Raw genomic sequence first — 10,222 nt, 5'->3', positions numbered from 1 at the left:
TACACTCCCTTTTGTCAGGCCTGTGGTGTGTCCCTCTGTTCTGTCTTGTGGTGGACAGGAACAATTTTGATGAGTAACACAAATAATTTGTGTGACACCTGATTGTTTTTAAATAATAATAAATTTTATTTATAGCACATTTCAAGACAGCCAAGGACACTTTACAAAGGGATGAAATGCATAATAGAACAATGACAAAATAAGGAACAATAAAAACAAAAGTACAAGATAAAATTAACAAACAGTGGGTTCACAGTGGACATGCAAATTTGAACAGATGGGTTTTGAGTTGAGATTTAAACTGGGGGAGAGAACCAATGTTTCTTATATCTGGGGGTAGAGAGTTCTACAGCCTGTGAGCAGAGCAGCTAAAAGCTCTGCTTCCCATGGTGGTGGAAAGAAGGCACAGCAAGCTGGATAGAAAAAGAAGATGGAAGTGAGCGGGCAGAAGAGATAGTGCTTAACAGGTCAGAAGGGTAAGGAGGAGCAAGGTTATGAAGGGCCTTGAAGTTGAGCAGAAGAAGTTTGTATATTATTCGAATTTCACAGGGAGCCAGTGAAGTTCCTGAAGAACAGGGTGATGTGCTGGTAGGAGGGGTTCTGGTGATAATGCGAGCAGCAGAGTTCTGAACCAGATGAAGCTTATGGAGGGATTTATGGGGAGACCATGCAAGAGAGAATTGCAGTAGTCAGTACGGGAGGTAACAAGACTATGGACATAGATAGATAGATTTATAGGAAAGTGAACTATGTAGGATGACACCAAGGCTCGTAACCTGAGGAGAAGGGAAAACCAGTAAATTTGGAAATAACCTTACAAAAACCACCAGAGGAATTTCCTGCATTTTTATGTAAATAGTTGTATATAATGTGGTTTGTCAAATTTGTACATATGTTTTAGAAATGTAAAATTAAGTAATTAGAATGACTCGCTAAACGTCTTTGTGATTTTCATACTGAAAAGTATAACCTTAACCTACTCTGATTTTATGTTTTGGGTCAGTTATGTTAATACAGTATGTCAAAATTAAAGGTTGTTGTGTAAAGAATAATGACAAAGAAGGCAAGGAAAACTTTTTTTAAAGGGGAAATATAAAGGTAAAATTTAAAAGTAGTCGAAAACAGCCAATTATACCCTTGACTCCAGAGGGTTAGCACCTCCTGTATAAGATCAGTTTTCACTGTAAACTACAGTGATGAAGTATTACACAAATTGTACTATTATTTTTCTTTTTCTGAAACAGTGCATTACAATGAGGGAGCCAAGAGACAAGTTTAAACCCAAAGATGAAGCTGATGCGCCCATGGCATCGCCCTCCCTCAAAGATGATGAGCAGGTGAGTAATTTTCTGCTGTCATTATTATTGCAACAAGACCACAGCAGTGGTGTTTGGATGTTGATAATGAGGTTGGTAGACACAGTTCCTACAGTGCTGGTTAATGTAAGACACATACATTGTGAGGACTGTGTGTGTTTTGCATGTGTACATCTATCGAAAGATGGGCTCCCAAGTCCACATGAAACACAGACCCTACAGTGTATGAAGTTGTCAGGTGCATTATTATGAGGACTGTGTGTGGATACTGTCGTGTGTTATGTTGGTTTACACTGAGGAATTAATTTTCTATCAATATTATTGCATTCCATTTGCCTCATTTATGTCACTAACCAGTGTAGCTACGTAACTGCATTGTAAAGTCTCAACGTATCTGTGTTGAATGGATGTTAATGCCCTTTTGTGTTTGTTTCCACTACATTTCAGGGCACACCGATCTTCCTCATGTTGATACGCCCATGGCATCGTCCTCCCTCAAAGATGATGAGCAGGTGACTAATTTTCTGCTGTTGTTATTATTGCAACAAGACCACAGCAGTGGTGTTTGGATGTTGATAGTGAGGTTGGTAGACACAGTTCTTACAGTGCTGGTTAATGTAAAATACATACATTGTGAGGACTGTGTGTGGAATCTGTCAGGTGTTATTTAGTTTACACTGAGAAATTAATTTTCTATCAATATTATTGCATTACATTTGGCTCATTTATGTCACTAACCAATGTAGCTACATAACTGTATTGAAAAGTCTCAACGTATCTGTGTTGAATGGATGTTAATGCCCTTTTGTGTTTGTTTGCACAACGTTTCAGGGCACACCGATCTTCCTCATGTTGATACGCCCATGGCATCGTCCTCCCTCAAAGATGATGAGCAGGTGACTAATTTTCTGCTGTCATTATTATTGCAACAAGACCACAGCAGTGGTGTTTGGATGTTGATAGTGAGGTTGGTAGACACAGTTCTTACAGTGCTGGTTAATGTAAAATACATACATTGTGAGGACTGTGTGTGGAATCTGTCAGGTGTTATTTAGTTTACACTGAGGAATTAATTTTCTATCACTATTATTGCATTCCATTTGGCTCATTTATGTCACTAACCAGTGTAGCTACGTAACTGTATTGAAAAGTCTCAACGTATCTGTGTTGAATGGATGTTAATGCCCTTTTGTGTTTGTTTGCACAACGTTTCAGGGCACACCGATCTTCCTCATGTTGATATGCCCATGGCATCGTCCTCCCTCAAAGATGATGAGCAGGTGACTAATTTTTCTGCTGTTGTTATTATGGCAAAAATAACAACACAACATAGTTGTTTGGATGTTGATAGTGAGGTTGGTAGACACAGTTCTTACAGTGCGGGTTAATGTAAGATACATACATTGTGAGGACTGTGTGTGTTTTGGATATGCAAGTCTATCGAAAGATGGGCTCCCAAGTCCACATGAAACACAGACCCTACAGTGTATGAAGCTGTCAGGTACATTATTATGAGGACTGTGTGTGGATACTGTCGTGTGTTATCTTAGTTTACACTGAGGAATTAATTTTCTATCACTATTATTGCATTCCATTTGCCTCATTTATGTCACTAACCAGTGTAGCTACGTAACTGCATTGTAAAGTCTCAACGTATCTGTGTTGAATGGATGTTAATGCCCTTTTGTGTTTGTTTGCACAACGTTTCAGGGCACACCGATCTTCCTCATGTTGATATGCCCATGGCATCGTCCTCCCCTCAAAGATGATGAGCAGGTGACTAATTTTCTGCTGTTGTTATTATTGCAACAAGACCACAGCAGTGGTGTTTGGATGTTGATAGTGAGGTTGGTAGACACAGTTCTTACAGTGCTGGTTAATGTAAAATACATACATTGTGAGGACTGTGTGTGGAATCTGTCAGGTGTTATTTAGTTTACACTGAGAAATTAATTTTCTATCAATATTATTGCATTACATTTGGCTCATTTATGTCACTAACCAGTGTAGCTACATAACTGTATTGAAAAGTATCAACGTATCTGTGTTGAATGGATGTTAATGCCCTTTTGTGTTTGTTTGCACAACGTTTCAGGGCACACCGATCTTCCTCATGTTGATATGCCCATGGCATCGTCCTCCCTCAAAGATGATGAGCAGGTGACTAATTTTTCTGCTGTTGTTATTATGGCAAAAATAACACAACATAGTTGTTTGGATGTTGATAGTGAGGTTGGTAGACACAGTTCTTACAGTGCGGGTTAATGTAAGATACATACATTGTGAGGACTGTGTGTGTTTTGGATATGCAAGTCTATCGAAAGATGGGCTCCCAAGTCCACATGAAACACAGACCCTACAGTGTATGAAGCTGTCAGGTACATTATTATGAGGACTGTGTGTGGATACTGTCGTGTGTTATCTTAGTTTACACTGAGGAATTAATTTTCTATCACTATTATTGCATTCCATTTGCCTCATTTATGTCACTAACCAGTGTAGCTACGTAACTGCATTGTAAAGTCTCAACGTATCTGTGTTGAATGGATGTTAATGCCCTTTTGTGTTTGTTTGCACAACGTTTCAGGGCACACCGATCTTCCTCATGTTGATATGCCCATGGCATCGTCCTCCCTCAAAGATGATGAGCAGGTGACTAATTTTCTGCTGTTGTTATTATTGCAACAAGACCACAGCAGTGGTGTTTGGATGTTGATAGTGAGGTTGGTAGACACAGTTCTTACAGTGCTGGTTAATGTAAAATACATACATTGTGAGGACTGTGTGTGGAATCTGTCAGGTGTTATTTAGTTTACACTGAGAAATTAATTTTCTATCAATATTATTGCATTACATTTGGCTCATTTATGTCACTAACCAGTGTAGCTACATAACTGTATTGAAAAGTCTCAACGTATCTGTGTTGAATGGATGTTAATGCCCTTTTGTGTTTGTTTGCACAACGTTTCAGGGCACACCGATCTTCCTCATGTTGATATGCCCATGGCATCGTCCTCCCTCAAAGATGATGAGCAGGTGACTAATTTTTCTGCTGTTGTTATTATGGCAAAAATAACACAACATAGTTGTTTGGATGTTGATAGTGAGGTTGGTAGACACAGTTCTTACAGTGCGGGTTAATGTAAGATACATACATTGTGAGGACTGTGTGTGTTTTGGATATGCAAGTCTATCGAAAGATGGGCTCCCAAGTCCACATGAAACACAGACCCTACAGTGTATGAAGCTGTCAGGTACATTATTATGAGGACTGTGTGTGGATACTGTCGTGTGTTATCTTAGTTTACACTGAGGAATTAATTTTCTATCAATATTATTGCATTCCATTTGCCTCATTTATGTCACTAACCAGTGTAGCTACGTAACTGCATTGTAAAGTCTCAACGTATCTGTGTTGAATGGATGTTAATGCCCTTTTTTGTTTGTTTGCACAACGTTTCAGGGCATACCGATCGTCCTCATGTTGATACGCCCATGGCATCGTCCTCCCTCAAAGATGATGAGCAGGTGACTAATTTTCTGCTGTCATTATTATTGCAACAAGACCACAGCAGTGGTGTTTGGATGTTGATAGTGAGGTTGGTAGACACTAGGGCTGGGCCATATTATACCGTTCACGGTAATACCGGTACAGTGTTGGGCAACGATAAGAAAATGAAATATAGCGATAGAATATGGGTAAAACGCGCATGCGCAGTGCCTTTGTTTTCGTACGCACATGGCCGATTGTTGAGTGAAACAGATGAACCAGAACTGGTTTGTAAAAATGGTGCAACTTCAGTGATGTGGAACTGGTTTGGTGTTTGTCCGTCAGATACACAACAAAGCACATTTTTTTGTAGAACATGCAAGGGGGGCGTCGTTATTACCGTATTTGTCGGACTAAGGTGCTCATAAATCTGGGAATAATCTGGGTCCTAAACTGCGTCCTCTTCAGGTCCCAAAGTCAAACGAACACACAGCATCACTGAGAGTTAAAAACTGTCTAAATTCTTTAATCTTTAATAAAACGATCAGCATTGCTGCTTTACCAGGTGTTTAACATCCAGGCATCCATGAAAACAGAATTTATTACATTTAACGGAGTTAGAAGTTAGCAGGAAGCTAGCGGAAGTTAGCTCGCTAGTTTCGCTAGTTACCTAAACATGTTATCCGGTTGTTCAGTGATGACGTGACGAATCCTACTTCCGGGCCTAAAGTAGTCTGCATTTAATATGGCTTTTGTGTTGTTAACATGTTTAATGTTTTGTATTTTCTTCTATTTAATCTCAAAAAGCTCCTAAAACAGTCAGTGATCACTGTTGACCTCCCTTGGCTTTTATTACTACTAATCATTTATTTAAGCTCAGTTTTTAAAACCTTACGATGTAACTACAGCACAGCCCATGCAGCAGTATATGAATGACTAACCTCGTATTGTGGATGGATTATCTCACTTGTTCTCCTGGCTGAAGTTTAGTCCTTTTACAGCATCCTGCCATGCGATTCCATTTGTTCCTGACCACCGAGAACACTCACGTTAACTTTTATCGAGTGGAAAAAAAGTTAGCTTGTTTATGTTATGCTAACATAGCTGTGTCGCTAGCGGTCACGTAGCACATCATTATCTACCAGCTAGCCAAACTTCAGTAACCCTACAAACGTCACTGCTGTTTAGTTTTCTGTCTTCATTTATGTTGGAAGTTATAGCAGAGCTGTACGTTTGAATTTGTTTCCAAAACCCCGCAGTCAGGACATGCTATATTGTATTTAGATAGAAGCTAGCGAGCTAACTTCCTGCTAACTTCTAACGCCGTTAAATGTCATAAATTCCATTTTCATGGATGCCTGGATGTTAAACTCAATTGTTACACCTGGTAGAGCAGAACACTGATCATTTTATTAAAGATGAAAGACTTTAGACAGTTTTTCAACTCTCAGTAATGCCACAGTGATCGTTTGATATATGGACCTGCAGCGGAGTTTAGGCCCAGACACGGCCAGTGACGCCAGACTGAACAACCGGATAGCATGTTCTGACTGACAGATTTCTGAAAAATTCAAACGTGCAGCTCTGCTATCACTTCCAACATAAATGAAGACAGGAAACTAAACAGCAGTGACGTTTGTAGGGTTACTGAAGTTGGGCTAGGTAGTATATAATGATGTGCTACGTGATCGCTAGCGACACAGCTATGCTAGCATAACATAAACAGTGAAGCTGGAGGATGAACGCTAACACTTTTCCACTCGATAAAAGTTAACGTGAGGGTTCCTGGTGGTTAGGGACAAATGCAATCGCATGGCAGGATGCTGTAAACGGACCAAACTTCAGTCAGGAGAACAACTGAGATAATCCATCCACAATATGAGGTTAGTCATTAATATACTGCAACAACATGGGAATAGAGCAGCTGTGATAGAATACAGCATTAATGAATCAATGGTACAGAAGTGGAGGAAGCAAGAAGAATGAGTTGAATAAAGTTTGATTTATCTGACTGCTTTGTTTCGCTTAATGTGCCTTATAATCCCGTGCACTTTATGGTCCGAAAAATACATATTTGCCTTTTTATTTGGCACACTGCAGTTTAATGTTGCAAAGCACCTCTTTTAACTACAGTGGATATTATACATGGTTATGCTCAGGATATGTCATCCCATTTCTACTGGAAATGCCTTTTGGTTAAACTTTCAGCAAGAAATTTGCATTTGCACTGTTAAATTTGTATATAGCTTTAATGCATATAAAAAAAACAGCTGCTTGTTTAAGTGAAAATAAATGGATGGGGTTTTTTTTTGCACTAGTAAAGTTGTGGAGTTGTATTTTGTCTCACATCAAGTATATCGTCAGTTATATCGTTATCGCAAATTTTCAAATATATATCGTGATAAATATTTTTGGCCATATCGCCCTGCTCTAGTAGACACAGTTCTTACAGTGCTGGTTAATGCAAAATACATGCATTGTGAGGACTGTGTGTGGAATCTGTCGGGTGTTATTCAGTTTACACTGAGAAATTAATTTTCTATCAATATTATTGCATTACATTTGGCTCATTTATGTCACTAACCAATGTAGCTACATAACTGTATTGAAAAGTATCAACGTATCTGTGTTGAATGGATGTTAATGCCCTTTTGTGTTTGTTTGCACAACGTTTCAGGGCACACCGATCTTCCTCATGTTGATACGCCCATGGCATCGTCCTCCCTCAAAGATGATGAGCAGGTGACTAATTTTCTGCTGTTGTTATTATGGCAAAAATAACACAACATAGTTGTTTGGATGTTGATAGTGAGGTTGGTAGACACAGTTCTTACAGTGCGGGTTAATGTAAGATACATACATTGTGAGGACTGTGTGTGTTTGGATATGCAAGTCTATCGAAGATGGGCTCCCAAGTCCACATGAAACACAGACCCTACAGTGTATGAAGCTGTCAGGTACATTATTATGAGGACTGTGTGTGGATACTGTCGTGTGTTATCTTAGTTTACACTGAGGAATTAATTTTCTATCAATATTATTGCATTCCATTTGCCTCATTTATGTCACTAACCAGTGTAGCTACGTAACTGCATTGTAAAGTCTCAACGTATCTGTGTTGAATGGATGTTAATGCCCTTTTGTGTTTGTTTGCACAACGTTTCAGGGCATACCGATCTTCCTCATGTTGATATGCCCATGGCATCGTCCTCCCTCAAAGATGATGAGCAGGTGACTAAATTTTCTGCTATTGTTATTATGGGAAAGATAATACAAAATAGTTGTTTGGATGTTGATAGTGAGGTTGGTAGACACAGTTCTTACAGTGCTGGTTAATGTAAGATGCATACATTGTGAGGACTGTGTGTGTTTTCAATGTGTAAATCAATTGAAAGATGGGCTCTTCTTAAAATGAACAATTACCAAATGCTTTCCAGAGGTTTGCTAAGGTTTTAAATCAACAGGTAGTTGACTTCCCCAAAAGTTGATTCTGTTCATCTGGACGTATCTTTTTCAGCGGGAGAAACCTTTTGTCAGTCATCCAAGAGACTCTTCAGTCACTATCAACATCCAAACAACACTTGTGTGTTCTTGTTCTTGTTGGATGAAATTGAAGAAGTCATTTGGATGAATGACGAAATGTTTCTTCCACTGAAAATGCTATGTCCGTATGAACAGATTCAACTTTTGGGGATTTACTTACCTCGATGATTGAGTATGCATCAAGACGATGCTAGGTGATTTATTTGGATTTAACTCATACTTCAACTCAAAGTAAATGAGGAGCGGTTATTCAGATGCTCTTTTGCTCAAAAAATAATGTCACTGTATCAGAAAGCATGCTTAAACAATGAATGGGAAACCCTGAAATGTTGGCTCCTACTGGATGTATTCATGCCACAAGGGCTGCAGTGTCTCAAATGAGTGAAGTTTCTGCATTACATGAAATCACTCAAAATTCATGGTTCAAACTTAATGAACTTTATTTTTCAAGAGAACTGTATGCATGATGTAGTGTATTCATCAGAGACGAGACTGAAAAATGTGCCTTTTGTAATGTTCACCTTTCTGCTTTGAAATTGATTTGCATAAATTGTAAAGGTGAGGATTTTTGTTCATTCATTTTAGATGATTATCTGTCAAGATATAACAAGTGGAAATTTTTACCCGCAATACTTAACATTTGACGTTTTCATCAAAAGAGAGAAAGGTTCCCCATGAGTCTTGTTTTGTTGAGTATGCCATTAGAGTAGACTGTCCTACATCGTCTTCGATACAGATTGTTTTGACTTTCAGAGGAATGCAGACAAATGTTTGCCTTCCATCACTGGATCTTGAATGCATCCTCAAAGCATCTTGGGTATCTTTAGAGCTTTAGTTAATGCTGGTTGCATGATGTCTGATCACCCAGAACTTGCGATAATGCCAGCTCTGAACTGGGTTACTGTCACAGTACAAAATCGCATGAGAATAAGAGTGGGGAAATGACAAATAATTTTTGGACAAGCTAAGTAAAAGAATCAGGACAAAGCGGAAATGGATTCTTTATGATTGAAAGTGGAAAAAGAAAACATTAAGTATGATATGTTGAAACTGGATGGAAACAAATGTCAGTTACTGTTTTTCTATAGTTGTGTGGTTTAGAACCTAAATGACATAGTCGTTTTGTATTTCGGTGTCCTGTGGCTTTCACATAGAAGTTTTATCTTTAATAGTTTCCTTTGAGTTGTTGTTGTTTTGGTTTTTTTTTTTTAAATGAGCTTGATGTGCTGGTCAGAATGTAGCTTTTAAGAGATTGTCTTCATCTAACATGGCAAAAAGACGAAGCCCAGTGTAAACCTAAAGCCCCACCGCTATTTAAAACCAGTTAAAAAATGCTGTGTTTATGTACCTGGAGTTCTTTTTGATATGTGTACCATGAAAGGGCTTTGATGTTTACGTCCCATTGTTCTTAAAGAGTACCTTTATAATAGCTTTATAGTTAACATATCAAAAGTAAGTTGATCTTATTTTCTCTCCTCCTTTTAGCATTTCCTGAAAATGGTGCTGAAGGGGAAAATCCTCAAAGGAAACAAAAATCTCCATGATGTCCCACAGAGATTGGAGCAGTGAGGAGACATTTCTGTGGGCACATTGCTAATGGGAGACTATCCATTGTGATTAAAATCAAACAGTGTAAAATGCTCAATGTCCTGTATGAGACAGTCGCTCTTTTTTCAAAATGTAAGCGACTTTGTCATGAATCATGGTTTAATGCTAAAAAAGAGGAACAGTAGTTAAATAATCAGGTTAAAAAAATCTATAGACACATCTGAGACATATACATGTTTGCAAAAGTCATTTAGTTTGCAGTAGGGCTGGGCCATATCATACCGTTCACGGTAATACCGGTATAATTTTGGGCAACGATAAGAAA

At 38.6% G+C, this 10,222-nt stretch overlaps 2 long non-coding RNA genes across 2 annotated transcripts; both read left to right on the top strand.

Annotated features, from left to right (window-relative positions):
- Positions 1–1,315: 1,315 nt before the first annotated feature.
- LOC120437354 lies at positions 1,316–3,070 on the top strand. The gene is made up of 5 exons (XR_005611052.1): positions 1,316–1,337; positions 1,764–1,828; positions 2,148–2,212; positions 2,532–2,596; positions 3,027–3,070. It is a non-coding gene; the product is annotated as an uncharacterized LOC120437354 (long non-coding RNA).
- A 362-nt stretch (positions 3,071–3,432) lies between these two features.
- Positions 3,433–9,966, top strand: LOC120433154. The gene is made up of 6 exons (XR_005608367.1): positions 3,433–3,968; positions 4,288–4,352; positions 4,780–4,844; positions 7,484–7,548; positions 7,973–8,037; positions 9,835–9,966. It is a non-coding gene; the product is annotated as an uncharacterized LOC120433154 (long non-coding RNA).
- Positions 9,967–10,222: the final 256 nt, after the last annotated feature.

The sequence above is a fragment of the Oreochromis aureus genome, linkage group 3 (assembly GCF_013358895.1).
Source record: "Oreochromis aureus strain Israel breed Guangdong linkage group 3, ZZ_aureus, whole genome shotgun sequence".
Lineage (NCBI taxonomy): Eukaryota > Metazoa > Chordata > Actinopteri > Cichliformes > Cichlidae > Oreochromis > Oreochromis aureus.
This window is presented reverse-complemented; position numbering and strand designations above follow the sequence as displayed.